We start from the raw sequence: 25776 nt of genomic DNA on the forward strand, positions 1-25776 counted from the left end.
AATCTTTTTGAAGATTTTATTTATTTATTTGAGAAAGAGAGCAGAAAGGAAGAGAGAGGGAGAAGCAGACTCCCTGCTCAGCAGAGAGCCTGACGTGTGGCTCAATCCCAGGACACTGGGATCATGACAGAAGCAGAAGGCAGATGCTTAACTGACTGAGCCACCCAGGCACCCCTCCCTTGTGAGTTTAAATAAAAGAAGTTTTGATATATACAGTGCTACCAAAGATTTAAAAGGGTAAGAAAGAATCGTGAAGTCATGATCCAACTGAGGAGTATACAATGAATAAAAACTGGTTTTTCATGAAACCAGATAGAAAATGATTGCAAATAAATTTAAAGTTACAGAGGGGAAAACAAATGTCAAATTATGTTAGTATGCAGTATGTACTATAGGCTATCAGGACAGGAATGACTCTGGGAGCTGCAGAACTGGGGAAAGGCTTCATAAACAGATGTAACTAAAAGAGCCAAGTCTTGAATTTTCCTTCAGAGGTACTTCGATTCTAGCTTTACAGGCTGGTGAAACAAGAGCCCAGAGAATATGAGTAGACCCTTAACCATTCCAAATGCTGGCTGTGCCATGGACTGAGTAATGGCCTGTAAGCAGGAGGTCTGCCTTCCTGGCCTAGTAGGAGCTAAGCACAGCGTCACCTTCCAGAATCACTCTGCCTTGCTTTTCTCATCAGCAAGGTAAGAGAGACCAGATTTATGGCATCTACTGTGAATCTAAAATGTTATAATTCTAAGACAGCAGCAACATGGATTCACAATCACGGTGTGAACTTAAGGCAAAACAGTTCACACCCTTGTGCTCCAATTTCCAAATGTGGAAAACAGGACAGATGAAACCCTTACTTATTATGGCCTGTTTCTAAAAAATGTATAGAATATTTAGAACAATGTCTGGCACAGTGGGCACTAAACCAATAGTTTCTTTACTCCTTCTTAGTCCCAACTTCAGATCAACCCCCCAAGAGACTGACATTGCCAAAATAACTGAGAAAGTATCTGGACACTCCACACTGGTGCACCATCATTCTAAGAATCTTGGTCTAGGACCTCTACAGTGGCCTCCTCTGGTTTTAACTTGGCCACCAAAGAGAAAACATGCTCCACAGAAAGTACATGGGCTTCTAAAGATTGGGCCAGGCCTAAGAGTGGCAAGGCCCCCTCAAAGCATGTCACAGAGGGTGGCAAGTACTGTCTGAGAATCCGAGATCAGCACAAAGCAAAGCCAACCCTGGCAAGACATCACATGGTATAAATGGTACACACAGAGAGGGTGGGATGGTCTCCAACACAAATGGAAAACTCAAAACACCTTCGTATCTCCGAACTACTATACAACCAATTATCAACCTCTGGAAATCAATCACACTCCTGAAGGGCTCTGGCCTCTGTTACCATCACAGGTCTTCAGAAAGCCCTCTTTGTAAGTTCCATGGAGAAGGAGAATCCATATAAACTTTTTACCCAGTGGTGCATATGTACATGTTCACGTGTACCTCCAACTTCCCTCTATCTTCCACAGCACCCCAAAAATCTTCAACCCAGCAGGGAAGACTTCTGGCAAGTAGTTCAAAGTTTTCAAGAATATAGTTCTTTTCAGAAGAAATTAAAGCAGCTTACTCCCTGTGCAGCCGCCACAAGGGCATATACACGACATGTAAGTTACACAGGTAACATTCTCCATCTAAGCAACTACGGAAAATTCAATTCTATGATTAATCACTGACCAAATGACTGCAAATTTCAATTTACTCAGACCTGCACTTATATAATCCTTTCCACCTAACAGTAATAGATACACAAACACACCATGTAAGAGACAGAAGCTAGGCAAGTTACATATCTGAAACATTGATAAATGACCAAACCAAAAACATCAGACAGGTAATTTTCACCTCCAGAAGTTCACATATCCATTAGAACCTCAATATTCCTATTAGATGTTAAAAGCTATGATCTCTGTATTACTTGATCTAACATCTTCAGTGAAATGATTAGCTATATATTTCACAAATAAATGTGTTATTTGTAGAGAATATTGATATGTAGAGAATAAAATAAGATTCAGATTCACTTTTAACTCTTTTAAATCAGTCAAAGAATGAGAAAGTAATAACATTGACTTGGTGCCAAAAACAACAACAACAAAAATCCACGTCTTTAATCTCTTAAGTGTTCACGAGACAATGAGTTACTGAAAATGCTCTCCTTAATTCACCTCTGTCAGAAAGTTGTGATGGTGACACTGGGCTTAGCACAAATTACTCTGCCAAGCCTCCAGTCAGCTTAACAAGAACATCAAAAAGAAAATTCCCAAATATGACCAAGCTTCATATAATGGCATGCTTAATTTGAGTGAGTACACTGAATTTTACAAGTCCTATTTATATCAATACCAAAAAAACTTTCCTGAGAAAATTATACAACACTCTCACATACAGATACACATTTAAAACATAACCATACCTGAACTCCTTTAATGGTACCTTACTTATGACAAAAAAGGTTAAGATTTGGTTTTTACAGCCTCTCTGTGGAGATTGACCTACTCTGGTCAAACAAATAACAAGAAATGTGACATTACTTTAAGCTCTACCATATTCTTTTTATCATTTTTCTATTCTATTTTACCAAATAATAGAACAGAATATTTTGCTCTATAAAAAATAAGGAGCCCTGGACCAGTACTAGGCCAACTTTGGACACGTGACTAGGATAACTGATTGTATGATAACGCTCAATCAGAAAACACATGTTCAGTTCTTATCCACTTACAAAAACGTGAACACTTCCATTTTTACAAATAATGACCTATTTGTAAAGCCTGTCACATTCCTGTGACAAAAATCACTATATAGAGACAAGGTATTATTAAATTGAAGGGAAATAAAAATTATTTCCTGAGTTACTGTTACTACAACAGAGTTCATACTCCAGATTCTAGAGGCTAAATGTACTCCTGCTCACCCTAATAAAAAGTAAAACTATCATCAAACTTAAATAGTTTTCTCAAACACAGACATGAACTGACTGCAGCTGCCACCACGGCATGTCCAAAATATAACCACGGGTGGAGTGATGTCACAGAAAATTGAAGCTCCAGGGATCAATACCTCCACAAAATCATGGAAACCCATGAGAATCAACTATTTCAGAGCATTTACACCAACCAGGGGTGTGGCTGCTGAAGACAGAGGATACTCAACCCAGGTCAGAGAGTAGAGTGCATGAACCAGCAAACAGCCCCTGTCCCTCTGACTCACAGCCCAGGCAGGCATAGGGCCCATGTGCCTCGAGTGCTGGCTGGTGCCAGGGTGGGCAATGGGGACCTTGCCTTGCTAACATTAGGGTTATGTATCTTATCATACTGGAGGCAGCCTAGGGAAACAACAGAGGCACCTGTGTTTGTTTCCACCCTCCTGGGCTGCATGAACTTCCCTTTCTGGATTTTTTGGGTGGTGGGAGGGAAGACCTAGACATTTAAGTAAATCTCTGCCAGGTCACAAACTGACCAAATATAACGTAAAAGAAACTGCAGTAACCACACAAAGCAAAGAATACAGGTTTTGCAAAGTCATTTTGGAAAAGTCACCACACAAAGAGATGACAGCAACCCTCAACAGCAATCACTGAGAAAGGGGAGAATCTGATTACCAAGTCTCCACACCATAATATTCAAATGGTCCAGTTCTCAAGAAAAAGGTATAAAATGGGATGCCTGGGTGGCTCATTAATTAAGCATCCGCCTTTGGCCCTGGGATCCAGTCCCACATCAGGCTCTCTGCTCCGAGGGAAGCCTGCTTTCCCCTCTCCCACTCCCCCTTCTTGTGTTCCCTCTCTCACTGTGTCTCTCTCAGCCAAATAAATAAATAAAAATCTGTTTTAAAAAGTTACAAAGCATACAAAGAAACAGTAAACCATAGCAGTTTGAGAGGAGAAAAAGAATTTGATAAAAACTATCCCTGAGGAATGCTAGATGTTAAGAATTACTAAGGTATTAAATCAATGGTCTTAAATATGCCCAAAGAACTAATAAAGGATATCAAGAGAATGCTGTATGAATAAAGAAATTAAAATTAACCAGGCTGAAGAGCCAATGAAAAAAGAATACAGAAAAATCAATGGAGGGCCCTATGGGACACCATCAAACATATCAACATGTACATCAGGAGAATCCCCAAAGACAACAGGGATGGGGGAAAAGAAGCTTTGTGTATGTATCATAGTAACCTTGTACCTGTAGAGGCCTAGACATTGATCTTAGTAGACAATGACTTATATCAGGCATTACAGATATGTTCCAAGAACACACAAAATCATTCCTAAAGGAAATTCCTAAAGGAAAACATATGAATGATGTCTCACCAAATAAAAATGTCAATAAAGAAATATAAGTTATAGTAAAGAACCAAATAGAAATCCTGGAGTTTAAAAATATAATAAATAAATAAAATGAATTCACAATACATTTGAACAGGCAGAAGAAAGAATCCATGAACTGGAAGATATGTCAATTGAGATTACCCAGTCTCAGGAACAAAAAGAAAAACAATGAGGATTTAAAAAAAAAAAAAAGGATAGACTTTCAAGGACCTCTAGATACTAACAAGAGTACTAATATATGGAGAATTGGAACCCCACAAAATATGGCATATGTCATTTTTGAGAGAGAAGAGGGCAGAAAGAATATTTGAAGACGTAACCAAAATCTTGCTGAATTTGATGAATCTTGAAAGCAGCAAGAGAAAAATACCTCATATCACATACATCTGAACCTCAGTAAGACTGACAACTGATTTCTCTTCAGAAATCATGGATGCTAGGAGGCTGTGGTAAACACAGAGTGCTAAACAAACACTGTCCAAGAAGCCTATAACCAGAAAAAACATCCTTCAAAAACAGGAGAAACGAAGACATTCCCAGACGAAAAGTTTGTTGCTATCAGACCTGCCCTACAAAAAAACACCAAAGGAAGTCTTTCAGGCTGCTATGGAAGGTACTTAGTACCTCATATCCACATGAAGAAATGAGCACTGGTAAGGGTAACTACACAAACATAAAAGCATACAAGTAGTTTTGGGGAGCACCTGGGTGGCTCAGTTGTTAAATGGCTCCCTTCGGGCTCAGGTCATGATCTCAGGGTCCCAAATCCAGCCCCACATGGGGCTGCTCAGCGGGAAGCCTGCTTCTCCCTCTCCCACTCCCCCTGCTTGTGTTCCCTCTCTCACTGTCTCTGTCAAATAAATAAATAAAATTTTGGAAGAAAAAAAAGTAGTTTTGGTTTCATGACTCCTTTTTTATTTTATCTGATTTAAAAGACAACTGCAAAAAGAAATAATTATATTGTTTTGATGGGTATATAATGTATAAAGATGTAATTTGTATAACATCAACAGCACAAAAAATGGAGAAGAAACAAGCTATCTATGAGCTAAGTTTCTGTACTCTAGTGATATTAAGTTTGTATTAATCTAAACTAGACTGTTGTAAATTAAGATGTTAATTATAATCCCAGGGCTACCACCAAGAAAACAATTAAAAATATATATGTAAACAGAAATGATGAAGGAATTAAAAGGGAATACTAGAAAATACATAAAAATACAAAAGAAGGAAGTAATGGAAGAACAGAGAAACAAAAAAAGACAGAATAGCAAAATGGCAGACATAAATCCTGCCTGATCAGTAATATAAATAAATACAATAAATTTATAAATATAAATAATATAATAAATATATTTAAATATAAATTAAATACTCCACTGAAAAGTTAATGATTGGCAGAATGGATAAAAAAAAAAAAGATCCAACTGTAAGTGTGTATACAAGAGACACACACATAGACACATATAGGTCAAAATTAAAAGAAGATAAAAAGGTATACCATGCATATAATAACCTAAAGACAGCTGAGTAGGTATACTAATTTTAGACAAAACAGACTTTGAGACAAAAAAATTGTTTCTAGGGGTGCCTGGGTGGCTCAGTGGGTTAAGCCTCTGCCTTTGGCTCAGGTCATGATATTAGGGTCCTGGGATTGAGCCCTGCATTAGGCTCTCTGATCAGCAGGGTACCTGCTTTCCCCTCTCTTGCTCTGCCTGCCTCCCTGCCTACTTGTGATGTCTCTGTCTGCCAAATAAACAAACAAAAAAAAAATCTTAAAAAAAAAATGTTTCTACCAACCAACATTTTACAGTGATGAAAATGTCAATCTATCAAGAAGCTGTAACAATTATATATGTAACTAACAAAAGACGCGCCAAGTCCATAAAGGAAAAAAATGACAGAGTTAAAGGAGAAATAGAAAATTCAACAATAATAGTTTAGGACTTCAATGCCACACCTGCCATAATGGATTGAACCCTTATGGCCAGATAAGAACAGGGAAAGACTTTAAGAACACTATGAATCAACCAGACCCAATGGGACATCTATAGAACACTCTGCCCATCAAGAGCATAAAACACATTCTTCCTCAGTAAACATGGAGCATTTTCCAGGGTAGACCATGTGCTAGGTCATAAAAAAAAGAAAGCCTTAATTAAATTTAAAGGACTGAATTACACATAGCGTGTTCTCTAGTCACGATTAATTAAAAATGGATCAAAGACCATAAACATCTTAGAAGAAAACAGGTATAAATCTTTGTGACCTTGGATTAGGCATTGATTTCTTGGCCATGACACCAAAAGCATAAGCAAACAAAGAAAACACAGAGAAACTGGACTTCATAAGATTAAACCCATCTGTCCTTCAAAGAGCATAGGAAAGTGAAAGGACAATCAACAAAGCATTTGCAAATGATATATTTAATAAGGTTCTAGTATCCAAATATATACAGGATGCTTACAACTTACAAAAAAAAAACCCATTATGAAAATCAACTACTGATGCTGAGCATTTATTTACATGTTTATTGGCCATTTAAATAATCTTCTTTGGAGAAATATCTATTCAAATTTTTCACCCATTTAAAATTGTGAGTTACTTGCTTTCTCATTGAGTTGTAAAAATTCTTTATATATTCTGGATATATATATATATATCTGCTTTTTACATTATACATAAGAAAAGAATGCTGGCAAGAATGTTTGAAACACAAATCCGAACCAAAGGCAGATGCTTAACCAACTGAGCCACCCAGGCACCCCTGAAATTCTATGAGTTGATAAGAAACTTCTCAATTTCTTTCAAATGAGTGAGACTGTGTGCAGAGATGGCACAGTCAGAATAATCATATTCTGTGACTCATGGTATCACTCGGTTGCCTGTCTGGGTTGGTTTGAAAACATGGCTGCAAATGTTTGGCCTCCTTCCATCACAAAGTGAAGCCCAGGTCCCCTGTCCCATTGAATCTGAGTGGACTGCTTCAAACAGAGTGACAGCACAAGGGGTAATATGTGCCTTCAAGATTAGTTCATACAAAGCCCTCTAGCTTCTGCCACACTGAATGCCACATAAAAACTTGAAATACCCCGAGGGTGCCATGCTGGAAAGGCCACCTGTAGGCTTTCCTAGCTGAGCCAGCACCTCTGGTTTTCTCCACCAGGGTGCCAGATATGTGAATGAAGAAACCATCTTGGAAGTAGATTCTCTAGTTCCAAATGTTTTGGTCCTTGGCTTTCAGTTCTTCCCCGCTGTGGCCCAGATTACACATAACACGGACAAGTCATCCCTGCTGTGCCCTGTCTGAATTCCTGACTCACAGAATCCATGAGCAGAATCAAATGCTTGTTTTGTGTCACTACATTTGGGGTGGCTAGTTTCTCAGCAACCGATACTAGAACATAGATTAAACATTTAAATGAAGAAATGTTAGCTGAATGTCAGTTTTTAGCAAAGGGATTCAAAGACTAGTAAAGACAATTCACAAGCCAGCATTAGATTCTAATTTGTGCTCCACTTGCAGAGACTACTTAACATCAACATTTTTAACTGAAAACTAGAGAAAGGTTGGGCTGTTCCACCCATGTCTACTCCAATGGGATAGAAAAAGTATACTTTGTAATTTGCCTTTTTATTCTTCATAGTCAATAATCATTCTTGGCTGTTTATATCAAGCCAGTCACTCACCTTTTCAAATCATTCACCTTTTTCAATGTATCGTTCACTATATAGGCCTGAGAAGCTTTGGAAATGACTAAACGAGTAGCTCAAATATTAACAAGCTTACTTGGAAAATGCAACTTGCAACTGGACATGAATGCTTAGCCTTTACCAACCTACAAATGAAAGGACAGTGTACTGTCCCCAAGTTTTTACATCACCAAAATAAACTTCTTGATCCAAAATACTAATGATACGTCAATTACACATTAAACTCTTGTAGGCATATTACTTAAGTGAATATTCCTAAAAATTCATGCAACGTTTACCTCACTGCTCTCAAAATAATTGGTAACTGAACTGAGACTTTGTTCAGTTCTTCTAACATCCTCTAACGGATATTTGTAAAAGAGTCAAAGAAAACTATTCCCTAAAAGGAATAGTCCAACTGAGAGAAATAAGGCAAGCCCAACATATTCCTCAACCTCAGTAAGCAGAACCCACCCATAACACCACATTCAAAAGTCTGGTGTCGATTTCTACAAGGTCTCTGCTGTCGTGCTCAGATCCTACACCTGCTGGTGACTGAGGACACAAGGAAACCTAAGGCCATAAGCACTTTCACAAGTCTCTGTATCTACCCTACACTTTTTCTTAGCTCTTACTAGATAATACAGCTTAGATCTAAACAATTTTTCTATAAATCTTCATGTTTCTGACACGGTAAAAACATCTTGTTCTTTCTCATATATCTTAACTATTTCTAATGAGTATCCTCATTTTATAACACTGATATTTAGGAATAGAAGGACCACATATACACATGTTTACAGGAAACTTACTACCACGTAGTAGTAAGGAACATGATTGGACCTGTGGTCAAGTCAGCACAGTATATCAGAATTGTAAATAAGAGTATTAGAAGTTTAGGCCTAACTATACCATTAACTAGCTCTAAATCTTTGTGATTCAGTTTCCTGATTTGTAAAGGGATGGGATGAAGTTAGATAATCTCCATCAATTCTATGATACCTCATATATTCTACTGTGACTTTTTCACAGCAATCCTAGCTTTCTATTGCACAAGTGGCTGAACTCTGAAATCCAGAAATCAATACATTTATTTCTGTCATATTATGGGATTCTTCATACATAAGGCATAGAGATATATTTTAACCTTTCCTAAGGGTATAAATAATTCTAAAATCCAAGTCTTTCACTAATGTCAAATTATAAAACTCACTAATTGGCTCAATAAATTACTTAAGCTTTTAATAAAGAGCTTTATTAGAATAAAAATCCCCATTGAATGCTTTAAATTTTCCAACCCCTGGCTCTTATTCAGTCTAGTCCTTGAACACAGATTCTTTATAAGATCCTAGCAAATAAAATAATGTAGCCTCATTTCCATGTTGCAACCAAATTACTGTTTGTGCTGTCTGCATAATATCCCATGGAGTTGATGTACTATGGTAGTTTTAACCCTTCCCTACTGTTAATTAGATCAACTCCGATTTATTGAACTATGCACAATGCTGCAGTGAACACATCTTTATACATAATTTTTCCTTCATTTGGATTATTTCCTTAGGATAATAAGCTACATCAAAGGATACTCGCATTCACTTTTTGAAACAAACTGCTAAACTGCCTTGGAAAAAAGTCTATCACTACACCCTGCTGCCCACATGAATGTAATCGCTTCATGTTATACCAGCAAAAATATTAGTAGGTACTTCTTCACTGTAGTTTCTGTATCTATGTTTTTGATAAATTGTCATGTAAAAATGTTGTTCCACAGAACTTATTTGCGTGTTTCTTGTATCTGATTTGTCCATTTACTTACTGATGTCTTGGTACTCTTCAGGAAGTTTTGGTTTGACCAACCTTTTTATAAACCCTAGACTTTACTTCTCTTCCCTTTATATTTTGTGCTTACCTGTTTTTAAGATGTGCCTCCAGATCACAGCATTGCATGACATCTTGGCACACTGAAGAAAATGGACATAACACTAATAATTTACGCAGAAGCTTATGAACTAGAATACTGGACTTCTTACACAACTTAAAGTGGAGTCTTTTCAGTCCAATAGACAAAAATCCTTCTCCTGTAAGAAGTTTTTGAGGCACTTGCAGCAGAACGTGTGTCCACAGGGGGTGTCTAGTGGCTGCAACAGAGGCTGAAGGCAAATATGGCAGAACAGGTCGTCATCTACTTCATTCTGGTAATTGTATAAATGGTTCTCTCTTGTCCAGTGCTGCTGGCCACATTCAAAACACAGAGGATTGAAGGAGGAGGAGGAGGTCTGCTCCACAGACACCATCTCATCACTTGTTGTTCCCATTTTGAACCAACCAAAGCAGTTTCTGTATCTTCATATGTTAGATTTTCACTTCATGTATGGTTTCCTTTGATGAGCAATGAAGTATCTGACTAAAATCAAGGTTCTTCTAAATAAACAAAACAAACCACAACTGTAATTAGCATCAGTGAAGAGGGGCTAAAAGTCATCGATATCATATTACTTAGTTAACTTCTTTTTTAGGTTAAAAAATAAAATAAAATTTAGATCAGGTGATAAATTAGTCATAAAATCCTAATAAATTAACTAATTTGCTAGTTGGTTAAGCTTGCAAAGCTTAACTTGCTACAAACCTGCTACAACTTGGCTACAACATTGCCAAGTTCTTGGTGAAAGAAGAACTTGTGATTAAAAGCAAAGATGCTGCATATGGTGTGACGTAAGAGAATCAATCCGTTTTACAGACTGAAATCCTCCAACACTTCATTGCTCAACGGTAGTTTTTAAAGCCAATTAATCTAAGTAGCATGCTAATAATGCAAATTGAGGTATATTATGCAATACATTTGCATCTGTCATCCCAGTCATGGTTCTTTGCTTCTCATTTTATGCATTTACATTGCCATACCAAAGGCTGTGTCTTTGAAATGTTGTGTCAAGGATAATTCAGTGTCTATTTAAAAAAATGACCTTTGCCCTGTACTATGTTTGGAAAAATGATTTCAAAATATGTATGATTTAAATATTCTCTATGTAGCCCAGATTATAGAAAGATAAACTACATAGCATATATAGATAACATCTGTGCAACTCCGTAAAGGGCAGTACTACTTTATAGCGTTAGGGAAAAAGCCCACTGTCATTCAATTAAATTGGTAGAATGTGTTATAAATTATAATTCCACCTCATATTATTCAACACTTTGATCTGTTCTTGCTTACTCAAAATGGCAGTTTGTGTGTGCATGTGTGTCTGTCTCCTGTCCAACTACAGAAGGCTCTCAAAGCCACACACCCCCACCCCCAGGTCATGCACCTCTAGCAAGGAATGCTGCCCTCAGGTTCCCCAGCAGCACCAGGGCTTAAAAATCAACTCCAGAGGCAGCAGCTGTCTATAGTCACCCTTCAGTAAATATTTACAGTCTCTAGTATGACTCCACATTGACAGGAGAGGTAGGGAGAGGACAATTAAGAAAACCCACTATTTAAAATTCAGCGTACTCCAAGAAAGCCCTGCACAGGAGGCTGTTATGTGAATACAGAGAAAGATGAGGAGAACTGGTCATCTAACTCAAGTTTGGCTTTATAGTCGGAAATACTTTCAAAAGGGGAAAAGCACGCACTGCTATGTTGTGTGACAGGGCGTCGGCCAGGTGGAACCAGACAAGGGCCCCTCTGTGGAGCCTCAAGGGCTTCAGAGCACCTGGCACGCTTCCCTAGTATGCAGCAGGTCAAAATATCCGAGACTCAACACCTTCAGGCTGCGGGAATCATCAAACCTGGGCCTCCCAGCCACAAGAGCGGAAGGGGCAGACACCAAGTCAATGCTCCCAATGGATGTTTCAATGAGAAAATTCTCTTCCCATCACACATCCATATTTATCACTTTATCCAGAGTATTTATTAGAAAAACAATATTAACATTTTAACAAAGTTAACAAGAGGTGCCATGACTTATGAGCAGGTGGCCAGGATTGAAATGGGATGGCTGACCTTCGAGACACTGTTTTGAAAAATGACTTAATAAAATAACAAGAGGGGCACCTGGGTGGCTCAGTGGGTTAAGCTGCTGCCTTCGGCTCAGGTCATGATCTCGGGGTCCTGGGATCGAGTCCCACATTGGGTTCTCTGCTCAGTGGGGAGCCTGCTTCCCTCTCTCTCTCTCTGCCTGCCTCTCTGCCTCCTTGTGATCTCTGCCTGTCAAATAAATAAATAAAATCTTGAAAATAAAATAAAATAACAAGAGCAGCCTATGAGCTAAACTCCTATTGTACCAACATTAAGAGAGCAAATGTAACCCACAAGCCTTGTTCTTTACCCTCTGGGCACCATAACTTTTCAAACTTTCAGTGCACGGCATGTGAGATTAAGGAGAGAAACAGCATTTAACCCAGACAAAGTATTTTAATACAGGATGTCTACAGACTCTAATTCCAGTCAGCAAGAAAACTCACATATCCTTTGCTCTTCTTTCTTTGTGATAGTGTTTATTCTAATTTTTCTTTTCCTCAAAAAAATATACTGCAATTCAAGCCTCCCACATAATGACTAAGAAAGCATTTCTCTTGACTATTATGTTTTAGCTATTTTTTAAATCTCTAAATAACTTTGAGTTCTTTATCACAAAATCTTTTCATGAGGAAAAATAACATGTTCCCAGTTAAAATACCAAATAACGACTGCATTATCTTCCACCCCCGAGATACCTCTGTTACCATGACACAAACATTAAGTGAAAAATCACCCTGTGTAGCTCACTAGCAGGTGCTCGTGCGTACTGACTGAAGAACTGCCAGGCTGTGCAGCGCAAGTACAGAAGAACACATACTCTGGAGGAAGTCTGGGAGTGTTTGAATCTTCGCTCTGCCACTTAACGAGCTCTGTGACCTTTCTAAATGTCTCTGTTTCCTCCTCATGTGTAAAACGTAAAATGGGGGTAACCATGGTGCCTATTTCAAAGGGTTGACATAAAGAATAAATGAACATATAAAATAATAAATGAGTGTATAAAGTAGTGCCTAGCACATCGTAGGTGCTGTGTAAGTATTAGCTATTATTATCATTATTAAAGATAAACAGAAGTTCAGACAGATGTTATGATTTGAGAAATGCCAAACAACTTATAATTACTTGGTAAGAGACAAGGTTGATAAATCCAGTTCTTTCTTGCTTCAAAATAACCCAAGAGCAAATTAAGTAATTACAAGAAAGAGGAGAGGTATTTCATGAAAGCCTTAGTTGTAGGAATTTTGTCAGGACTAAGGGCGCCTGATCCTGTCTTTCCAACCCCGAACCCCTTCCCTCTACTCCCAACCCAGGCGGACACCGTCATTCCTTCTCAGTGTGCAAGTCTAACTGCAGCACCTACTACTACTTCTCACGCTAAACTGAGCTCCTTAAGAGCTGGACCTCCCACAGAAGAGCAGTTCAGTGAATGCTGCGTGGCCACAGAGATGACAATTTACTTGTGCACTCTTACTGCATTTAGGCGGCCATAAGTACATCTAGGTTTATAGGAGGATATGCCCATGTTTAGATATAATTTTGAGTTCAGATATTCTATGAGCACAATCTGAAATATCAAAATGCAAATTAAGCAAGTCCTAAATATTTTTCATAATATAAAGATAGGTATACATATGTATGCTATGTGTCTTCACAAATTACATTGTATGTTTAGCTAATATTCCAGGAAGAGTAAAGTGATGGAAGTTATTAAATTGGCTGAGAATATTACAACACATTTTATTATTATTATTATTTTAAAGATTTTATTTATTCACATGAGAGAAAAAGAGAAAGCGAAAGAGAAGCAGGCAAGCAGGCAAGCATAGCAGGAGCAGAGGCAGAGGGAGAGGCAAGGGCAGACTCTGTGCTGAGCAGGAAGCCCTCCGCGGGGCTGGATCCCAGGACCCAGAGATCATGACCTGAGCCAAAATTAAGTCGGATGCTTAACGAACTGTGCCATCCAGGTGCCCCTCTGTAGATTATTTTTAATTCAGAAAGAAAGAGTCCTCACAGTCCTTATCTTTGGAGATCCAGCCCAGAAAAAAAGAGGCCATGAGCTAAAGATTCCCACCAAAGTACGGTTAGATGGGAAATCCCTAGGGCTCCTTTGACTCATCAACTTCAAGAGTCTCGGGCTACTCTCTCCTCGAGTGTCCTCCTGTCAAGTTCCTACTCAAACTCTACTTGCTCTGCAGAACCCCCCAGCCCCACTCCTACTCCTGAGTACATCCACCTTCCCTCTTGCTCTTGCTGCTCTTACACATACCTTCATTTCAACAATTACTACATTTGCCTTCTTGCTAATCTGTCTTCTCAGCTCTTTGAGGGTGAAGATAGCATCTTCTTTATTGTCTGTATTTGCCATTCTTGGCACATATTACACACTAAAAATTTTTTTGTTCTCAGGCTCATACTTGGGTCTGAAATGTTAAGAGTGCTGAAATGGGGAAAAAAAAAGAAATGAAATGAAAATGAAAAAAAGTGAAAAAATATCACTTTATAAACATATAGGAGAAGACCTTGCAATTTATGGCACTGCCAAGCAGTCGATATACTGGACCCTGCTCTATGATTACAAAGAATAAGATATAACTTCTTTTAGTCGTCAAAAGTCTGAGAATTTTGAAAATTTTTTTTACCTGATATCAATACAAGAAAACTCTCTTACTGTCTATGTGACACATCAGCTTTGATAATGCCTTTGTATAAAGCAAAGGGTGTCAAACTTTTACACCTAAGGATCCCTTTATCCACTTGGGATAACTGTGGCAGTTCCTTAAAAAACTAGCATGCTACTACCATACGATTCAGCTACTGTGCTCCTGGATATTTATTCTAGAGAAGTGAAAGTCTCACATATATCTACAGCTTTATTTGCAATGGCCCCAAACTAGAAATAGCCCAGACCACCTTTAGTGGGTGAGTGGATAAACAAACCAAGGAACATCTGTACTGTAGAATAGTACTCAGCAATAAAAAAGAATGAATTATTGCTGCACACAACCTGGACGAATCTCCAGAGAATTATGCTGAATGAAAAAAGCCAATCCTAAAAGGCTCCTTACTACACTATGCCATTCAGAGAACGTTTCTGAAGTGACGATGGGATTGTTTAAATGTTCATCTGTTAGTAAAACAATAAACCCATTACACACCAGGATTTTTACGAAAAAGTTTTTTATGGGAAAAAAATAACATTTCTTTTTCCAAAATAAGAAATATAGTGAGAAGAGAGGCCTTGTTTTATACCTTTACATACCTGGAGCCTCAAATCTGTACATTTTCAATCTGTGGTGAGGTCACATGTATCCTCTGGAAACACCACTGGGCACTCGGGATAGAATGACAGTGAGAGGAAGATGTCTTAGCATTAGTGGGAAAACGGTGTTGACCTTGCAGACCCAACAGAAGAGAATAAGGGACCCTGAGTCATACTTTGAGAATAGCTGGTACAGAGCACTAAAGGTATCTGATATGCTTTTTTCACAAGAAGTACCAGTTAATAACTAACACTACTGTTAAAAAAGACAGACTGAAAAAGGTCAAATGCTGAGATGAGCCCGCACTGGAGGAGTCTGTCTTTCCTGGAATAAAGCTCTCTCCACAGAGTTTTTTTTCCTTCTGGAAGATGCATGCCTGGGTATTTAGCTGTATAGAAATACTTAGCATGCTAGATGATGGTCTTAAATGGATTCTTTTTTTTTTTAAGATTTTATTTATTTGACAGAGACAGAGAGAGAGAGCACACAAGCATGGGGAGCAGGAGTGGGAGAAGCAGGTTGTAGGTCCTACAACCCTGGGATCATGACCTGAGCTGAAGGCAGATGGTTAACCAACTGAGCCCCCCAGGCACCCCAAATAAATTCTATTCTTAATCACAACATACTTCCTATTGCATGTCACTAAGAAAACTACAAAAGAGCAGTTTTCAACAATCCCACACATACAATTCTCTCATTTTTCTACATAAAACTGTAATTCAGCACACTTAAATATTTGTCTCTCCTTTCTTATGATGTTGAAAAGCCATTTTAAAATTCTTAAGATGCTACTTGTAGTAACATGTACCCTATTTAATAGTCTAGAAAATTAGTAAGCTAAGCAAAAAATGCTAGAAACAATGAAACTTGGGCTCTAAGCTCTATGCCAGCTGGGTAACTACGTCACTATGCAATTAATTCTTTCATTCACCAAACGTTTATCCAATGTCTACTATGTGCTAGTATATCATATATATTCTGATGCCTTGGTTTCCTGTGTATAAACTATCAGCTTTGTCTAGATACTAATTGATCTCTCGCTCACTCGCTCTCTCTCTCTGACACACACACATATACATACATGGAGTTAAATGTAGCTCTAAAATTCTTATGATTCTGTCTTTTTATATCTAATAAAATGCTCAGTGATATGTCATATTTACCTGTCAGTCCCAAAATTTGTTATTGTTTTCGATAACTTCAAGATCTTAAATTTCTACAAAGTGGAGGTTAAACTGTGGTGAGCAGAGAAATAACCAATCTGATATGTCCTTCTACCACTTAGTCTTCCAATTTTGAACCACTATGCTATGATGAAAAACTATTTTAAATGCAAAAAGATAAAGGCCAAAACCAAACTGAATTACCTCCCCAGGACTTATAGATTCAGATAGTGATACTAAAGCTGTATTTTTATTTTTATTTTTTATTTATTTATTTTTTTAAGATATTATTTATTTATTTGACAGAGAGAGATCACAAATAGGCAGAGAGGCAGGCAGAGAGAGAGAGAGGAGGAAGCAGGCTCCCTGCTGAGCAGAGAGCCCAATGTGGGACTCGATCCCAGGATCCTGAGATCATGACCTGAGCCAAAGGCAGTGGCTTAACCCACTGAGCCACCCAGAGGACACAGTGCCCCCCATGACCTTTGTATTTTTATAAATCATAGTGTATTATGTTACCTTAGAATAATTTAAAAATAGAATTGATCTAAAACTATTTTGAAAAAGAAACATACCATATAGAATGTTAAACATGTCTAGACAGTTAAGTATCCAGACAAACCTCTGCCAATCATTAAAGACCTCTGTGGAAAGAACTTTATTCCAGGAAAGACAGGTTCCGGCAGCATGTGGGCTCTTCCCAGCAGCAATCCTTACCAGCCAGCTGAGCTGGGGCAATTTCTAACTTCTTAGAGAGTGTCACAAATTCCAAAGTATTGCATATACCTAGAAGATGCAGGGTGGGTGGCGGGAGGGAACTACAGTTTTTATTGGTTCGGTTTTATTGCGGATGTTTACCAGCTGGCTATTATTTAAATGCTTCTCTCTATTACACTCAAAGGCAAGGGCTCTCAACTTAATAAATTAAATTATGTTTTCTTCTAAAGGATGAAAACATTCTTTAACTTCTTGCACAGGACATACAGAAAACATTTGTTTCCAAGTGACTGATAAGTTCTTAATTTTAAGGTCTTTTCAAAAATCTCTAATTTCAATGATTACAACTCCTAACTCTCAATTACCCATGGGAGTGAAAAGCATCAAAAGAGCCCCTGGAGTTAGAGTTCGTAGAGTTTGAGACCTGGGTTCAAAATCTGGCCCTGCCCCTATTTCACTAACAATGCGATATCGTGATGTGCACAGCGCTTAAACGTCTATAAATCTCAGTTTCCTTGTGTGTAAAGTAACAATGGTTTCTTGCTTATATATAGGATTACTGTGAAGCTAAAAACATTACATGGCTGGAAAGAAAAAGAAAGTAAGACAGGGGAAGCAGTACGAGGAGAAGGGAAGCTTTTTAAGTAAGTAAGGTGATCAGGAAAAGGCTCACTATCAAGGGACACTTCACTTAAAACCAAAAAGTGACTAGAAAGCCACACAGGTACCAGGTATAAAAATGTCCGTTTCAGACAAGTGCAATAATAAGTATAAAGGCCTGGAGGAGGGAATGTGCCTGGTGTGTTCACTGAACAGTGAAGAGGCCAGGGTGGAAGAAATGAACAAAGCAGAGAGAAGAAAACAGGTCAGAGCGGTAACTGGGGCTACCTAAATCTTGCAGGGCTTACAAAACTCTGGCTTTTACTCTGAGTAAGTACCTTAGCAGGATCACTGTGGGCTGTTGTGCTGAGAACACGGTGAAGGGGCCAAAGCTACAAGCACTTAGGAACCTACTGAAATAGTCTAAGTGAGAGAGGCGGTTGAAAGAACCAGGTGGACATGTCTGAGCTCAAGAGAGAAGACTCAGTTCTGGATGTATTTTGAAGACAGACCAATATGATCTGCTGATGACCAAAATGTGTGCATGGGCTGATGGTGGGGGGAAAAGTCCTGGATGATCCCAAGGTTTTTGGTCTAAACTGGAAAAACAGAATTGACATAACTGAGATGCAGAAGTGTATCAGAGAGGAGGTTACATGGCTCGGCTCAAGCTTGGACATCTTAAGGTTGAAATGACCATCAGATCTCCAAGTAGAGACCCTGAGCAGGCAGCTAACTATACAAGCCCAGCTCAAGGGAGAGGACTGAGCAGGTCATATAAATTTAGGAAGCATCAGTGTGTAGAAAGGAAAACCGTACAGACTGGAAAAGATCACCAAAGGGGAGTGGCTGAGTAAGCAGAAGAGAGGCCAGGGGACTGAGCCTTGAGAGAGTCCAACATTATAAAATCTGTGAGATAAGAAGGGACCAAGCTGAGGCGGAGTGGACACTGTGGTAGGAACAAAATTAGGAGGACAGTGAGCAGAAACCAAATAAAGTGCTTCAAGGAAGAGGGAAGAACTGACTGTCTTAAATCCTGCAGGCAAGTAAGATAAGATTAAGACTGAGAAATAAGCCTTGGATTTAGCAACATGAAATTCGCCAGTGACCTTGATACAGAGTTTCGGTGGAATGAGAGCAAACGCTTCCTGGAAGAGTTCAAGAGAGAACTGGAAGAGGGGAATTAGAGCGCAGACAATTCTTTTGAGAAATCATGCCATAGGGGGAAAGGGGGAAATCTTGAATTCCGGGAGGAATTGAGACTATCAGAGGTCATAGCACTCCCCCCACCCCCTTTAACAAAATGACACTTTTCAACCACACATGTTCAAGTTTATTTCATTTATATACATCCTTAATTCCTTCTTCTTGCAACGGATCTCCCAATCCCCATCTGAAAGCGAATTCCCCATCCCCGTCTCCCCCGACTTGGGCTGTCTCATACCTTTCGGCAGCCTATGTCATGTTTCTTATCTTTCTTCAACCTCTCTTTCCCTCCACATAAAGCTCATGTCTTGACAGCTTTAAAAATGAAAACAGGGGTGCCTGGGTGGCTTCGTGGGTTAAAGCCTCTGCCTTCAGCTCAGGTTGTGATCCCTGGGTCCTGGGATGGAGTCCTGCAACAGGCTCTCTGCTCAGCCAGAAGCCTGCTTCCTCCTCCTCTCTCTGCCTGCCTCTCTGCCTACTTGTGATCTCTCTCTCTCTCTGTCAAATAAATAAATAAAATCTTTAAAAAAATAATAAAAATAAAAATGAAAACAAAAGACAGGTCAACACGTATTAACCTTTCTCCCACCTTCGTTTCACCTCCAGTCTGTCTGAAATGTAAGACCATCAGTGCAAACTTCAGTTCTTTACCCAAAGGGCTTCCATCTCCATCAGCCTGAGACTGGTTTTGTTGTGGCCAGAGTGTCTAACTGCCAAATCTCATGATCACTTCTCAGTTCCAGCTTCTTGCTTTACTTCCCTGCCATTCACTAACTGCCCTCTGAAATGGTGAATAAAATTTTGATTCCTACCAGTAAGCATGCTAAGTTCTCCCAAACTGCTCTAATTGAGGTTATTTTTATTCTTTTTAATATTTATAAATCTGACCATTTAAAATACAAGTGTAATATCTAATTTTTCCTTTAGTTGCACCTCTTTGACTAACTTTCTATGATTATTATACTTATTTCTCTGCTGAGCACCTCTATATCCCTGGTCCATTTCTATTCTTATTAAATTATAGTGTTTTTCTTGACAAGAGGTTAACGTATTAGTTATAAAACCTCTCTGGCTGATTAAAAAAAGCCTTTGGTTATAATTTGCTCTTTGGCTGATTAAAAAAAAGTCTTTGATTATAATTTTCCCCTAGGCATCCTATATGCCTGCATGTCCACTGACATAAAAAAGTTGTCCATTTTCATGTAATTAAATACATTCATTTGTTCCTTAAAAATTCTTCCACTATTCTAGTCCTCCATAACAAGATGATAAAGATGTGCTGTATTTTCTTTATTTGTATAGTTTTTAATAAAATGATCATCACATTGTTCTGGTCAGTATGTAATATGAGTACAGATCTACCTTTATTTTTCTCCCAACAGTTATTAGATAACTGTCCCAGTTCCCATATATGTGACTCACACTTACGTTCAAAAACCATGTCACTATTTCCTTCTAAGGGATCTATTATAGCACTTCCTAATGGTACTTCTAGACTCCCAGCACCCTATAACTAGAACCAGAGAAGCCTGTTTCTTTCCCACTCTCTGCCTCCTTTTCCACACCCAGTCACCAAGTTCCCACCGACCCCCCCACCCCCGGACACGCTGCTTGTGTGTCCTCCACCCTCCATCCATCCCACCACTGCGACCAAATTAGACTGCAGTTACGTGTTGCACCCGTTCTTTTAGCCACCACCCAAAAGGGTTTTCAGGCATGCTCCTCCTCTCCCCGCTACCTTTACAACATTAGGATTCCCCCAAACAGTGATACTACTTTCTTCACATTCTTCTGCAGCCCCCAGTTGCTTCTACAAAAGGAAAGCCAAGTTCTCCAACCTGGCACTTAAACCTTCCAGATCTGGCTCCTCTAGTTTCATTTCCTGACACAATTTTACACATTCTACCCTTTGGCTACGCTAAAGTACTTACAACTTTCTGACCTCAGCATGCTAGTCCCTCTGCTTGGAATTTCCTCTCCTGCCTTGTTGATCTGCAGATCCCTCTCCATTTAATGGTCAGCTCAAGGGAACTCTCTGCTACAGAGCTGGTTCTCATCCACCCAAACAAAATCACTCACTCTGTCCCTTGAGCCACCATTTTATTATTATTTCATTATGCCTTCACTGCTGTAGTGAGCTCTCACTTGCTTAGACGTATCGCCCCTGCTGGGCATCCCTTAAAAGCCAGGTAGCATGTCTTACATTATGCATAGGCCCAGCACCTTGTAGCGCGCCTGACACAGCACGTGGTTAATAACAATCTCAAGACTGAAAGAGAAAATGAACAAATGAGTCTTCTGCTTTCACTTGTCTCGCCAACTCTGGATTCTAGCACTGGAATTTTCCCATTGCCTCTGTTCTAAATCAGGCTCCTGTAACTTCTTGATTGCCTCTTGTTTCTTGTTTCACCTCCCCATGACAAAAGATGATCTCATGACAAACGACTATGATTCTATCATTTCCCCTTAATGGGGAAAAAAAAAATCTGTTAATAGAAGATAGGCCAGGTATCTTAACAGGATATATCTGACTCTTATTCCCACCTCTAAGGTTCCAAACCCCGGGTTCTAGCCAGATGCTTCTTCAAACCCCTCCCCCCCCCCCCCCCCCCGATCAGAGACCTCATACCACTCTGTTTCCAGGGATTGCGGGTTCGTCACTCTTCTTGGATAATATCTTCCTGAGTCTCTTCTTCCCTTTTCTCCCTTACTTCCTCCTCTTCTCACCTATGCTATTCCTCTGCACCCCGCATCACACTCCCCTTACTCTTCCCACCAATTCCCTATTTTACCTCCTTAAATAGAAAATAAAGATTAATTATGCTATATATCCATGATTCTTCCACCTAAAGCATGACAACTGAGTCAATTTGTTAGTTTTTCTGCCACCTCCCTTAATGTTTGTCACCTATTTCTCTCTCTCTCTGACAAAGATCCCACAGAGAGAGAGAGAGAGAGAGAGAACTTGTACTTTGTTGCTGCTAATTTGCTCTAGGCTGGGCATTCACATACCCAAACTCATTAGGAACTTGGAGCCAGGAGCCGAGCTTGGTGAGGCTTGGGAAAAAAAAAAAAAATCACAATGTGTGTGGCTTCTGTGAAGCAAATTGGACACAAATGGTTATAGTGCTCACCAGTCTTTTTCATGCCTGGTATTTTACCATTCACCATTCTTCCTAAAGAATGAATTCTAGAGGTGCCTGGGTGGCTCAATCATTAAGTGGCTGCCTTCAGATCAGGTCATGACCCCAGGGTCCTGGGATGGAGCCCGCATCAGACTCCCTGCTCCCACTCCCTCTCCCACTCCCCCTGCTTATATTCCCTCTCTCACTGTCTCTGTCAAATAAATAAATAAAATTTTTAAAAAAAGAATGAACTCTAAATTAGAGTCCTCGATGGAGTAAAAAGAAGTACAATTGGTCAGGGAATCTAGCTGATCTCAATAGTGATCCAGCATAATTAAGTTACCAGAGCTGCGTTATAGCTTTGCCAATGTGAAACCTCAAGAATGGTTAGTTCCCCCTCACCCTCGTGCTCGCTCTCTCTAATAAATAAATAAAATCTTTAAAGAAAAAAAAGAAGAAGAATGGTTGGTCCCAGTGAACTAAATCCCTTTATCCAAATGTGGAAGTGGCTTACTCATAAACCAAAATGTCATCTTAAGATATCATGTGAAATGTAACTGCCAAGCAGATCAGGTGTAAGGGAGCAGATTTTCACTTGCTTGGTGAGCCTCTCACTCTGGATTTTATATGTATGTACATATATCTTATCTGGAATACATATACATGTCTATCCCTTCGGCGGTCACCACGATGGCATCACAATGCATCTCCTCAGCTTACCTTCATTTTACACTTTACACATAAACAGGTTTTACTTAGAAATTTGACCTATGAGGGGTGCCTGTGTGGCAGAGCTGGTTAAGCATTAGAATCTTGGTTTCAGCTCAGGTTGTGATCTCAGGGTCCTGAGACTGCGGCGCACTAGTGGGGCTCTGTGCTCATCAGGAAGTCTGCTTTAGACTCTCCCCCCCACCCTGTCCTTCCCCCCACTCACACTCACTCCCTCTCTCACATAAATAAATCTTTTAAAAAAACTTACTTACCTATGAGATTTAAACTAAAATCTGAGATTTTAACTGAGATTTTAATCTGAGATTTAAAACAGATTTAAACTAAACTAAACTTACTTACCTATGAGATGTACCATTTTCAACTATAATCTAGGGAGAGGAATTATGAAATGAAAAAAAGAATCAAGTCATACTACAGAATAGGGTTACTTCTGGAACACTGTTTTGTAGAATACCTATTCTTAAATATGGGATGTTCAGATTCCTTTTCAATTTCTCAAAGACTGACAGTTCTTGAATGTGTTCTTAAATACTGTAATTTTCTGTCCTGTTAGAGCCTCTAACTTAAGATAAATATTATGAGAAGCTTTTGAAGAGTGGCAATAATTACTACTAGGTATTTCAATGGTTTTATTATTAATATTAAAAGACAGACAATTTAAGAAACAAGAAATTTCACAATTCTTATTGGTTTCTATATCTTAGTCCTAAGTAATACCTCCACAAAAATCTAATGGTTTTGTTGAAAAAAAAAAAAACCTCAAACTTAGAATTATATACATATAATTCTAAATTTTACATATATAATTCTAAATTTTAAAGTTTTTTTTCAAAAAATGGAATATTTTCATTTCAAAAAATATATATACACACATATGTATAATATGCCACTATTTGACATAGTCATTTTCTACTCCAACATTTTATATTGTTGTTTCTTTCCTCAAATTTATTAAGAGAGTGGACTTACAATTTTCTACTTTAAAATATCTGTTGCTTAGCAGCCCAGTATGAGAACTTATCCTGTTTCTAGAAGCCATCTGATTGAATCTGAAATAATCTATGAACTACGCCATATACACATACATAAATCTTAACACTTTCAGAAAAGAAAACCATAATTAGGGTAGATGTTCAGCATAAGCTAATACAAAATAGAAAAGCAGAACAATAATTTTTCCACAATTATGGAGGCTTATTATCATTTCTCTTGATGTACTAAATATATTCGGAGTTCATCATAACACCTTAGAATGTTTCCTCACTTTTAAGAATGCCTATAGTGGGGCGCCAGGGTGGCTCAGTGGGTTAAAGCCTCTGCCTTTGGCTCAGGTCATGGTCTCAGGGTCCTGGGATCGAGCCCCACATCGGGCTCTCTCCTCAGCAGGGAACCTGCTTCCTCCTCTCTCTCTGCCTGCCTCTCTGACTACTTGTAATCTCTATCAAATAAATAAATAAAATATTAAAAAAAAAAAAACAAAAACAGAATGCCTATAGTGTCTGGACCAGTAGGAAACAGAGCTTAAGGAATGTGAACAATATCCTTAATTCCTAGGTTTTTTGCTTAAATACAAAAATTTAAAAATATTTCCTTTTTATTTAAATGAATTCACATAAACAATTAAGCAATTATAAGATAGTTATCAATTACCTTATATTTACAACATTTCTTGTTATTAAGTACATATGGTATAAACAACTCAGTAACATATGCTTATTAACCTTCTGAATGATGAACGTGTCTTTCTAACTATATTTCTGCAATGGTTGGAGAAGTACAATAATACACACGAAAAGTGCTGTGTTGCAATGTACCTATTATGTACATGGGGAAGTGAAACGTATGATACGTAAAATATTATTTAATCATAAAACAACTTATAGTCAGGCTTAGTAAAATTACATTAAGGATATGTATACTATTTTTAATGTAGATGAAATATTATTAACTATTCAAATATTAGCAATATTAGCTGTAGCATGCTTAATAATTGAAAAGGGCAGTTAGATGAGTCAGTCTTTATACTATATAATTTACAAATGCCCCACACTTCTAATACCAAATTTCAGAGTTAAAGGAGGAATGAAAAAGATATTACTGAGTATATTAACTTCTGATAGAAAAGGAGTTAATATAAGTTAATTACTGATTTAAAAAAAAATATTTCCCCAAAACAATATTATCTTCTAACTACCATCTGCCCAGGCAATTGCCTTTCTTTTTTGGCAGAGGTTGGTGGTGGGGGAGACTAAGTATGTTTATCATTTAAAAATATTCACTTAAAAATTTTTAAGCCATATATTATACTAACATATCAGTAAATTATAAATCATTGACCAACTGGTCAAATAATAAGTAGTTACATTAGATTAATATATGTGTTCTTTAACTTAAAACGTAACATACTGGACATTAACAGCAGTACTAACTGGGATGGGGATCACAGGTGACTACTTTCTTCTTACGTTTACCTGTGTTTTCTAAAATGGCCATGAGCAACTTGTATAATAAAAATCAAGTTCAGGGGCACCTGGGTGGCTCAGTGGGTTAAAGCCTCTGCCTTCAGCTCAGGTCATGATCCCCGGGTCCTGGGATCGAGCCCCGCATCGGGGTCTCTGCTCAGCAGGGAGCCTGCTTCCTCCTCTCTCTCTGCCTGCCTCTCTGCCTGCTTGTGATCTCTGTCTGTCAAATAAATAAATAAAATCCTTAACAATAAATAAATAAATAAATAAATAAAATCTTTTAAAACAATAAAAATAAACATGGAAGAAGAAGCTGTAAATTTCCAATGCTTACAAGTAGAGGAAGGGAGAGGATAAGCCACAGGAGGCAAGGATAAAGGTCGACTTGTTTCCTACGCCAGGTTCTAGCTCATTTATTTTGGAG

This window comes from Mustela erminea, chromosome 15 (genome assembly GCF_009829155.1).
Source record: "Mustela erminea isolate mMusErm1 chromosome 15, mMusErm1.Pri, whole genome shotgun sequence".
Lineage (NCBI taxonomy): Eukaryota > Metazoa > Chordata > Mammalia > Carnivora > Mustelidae > Mustela > Mustela erminea.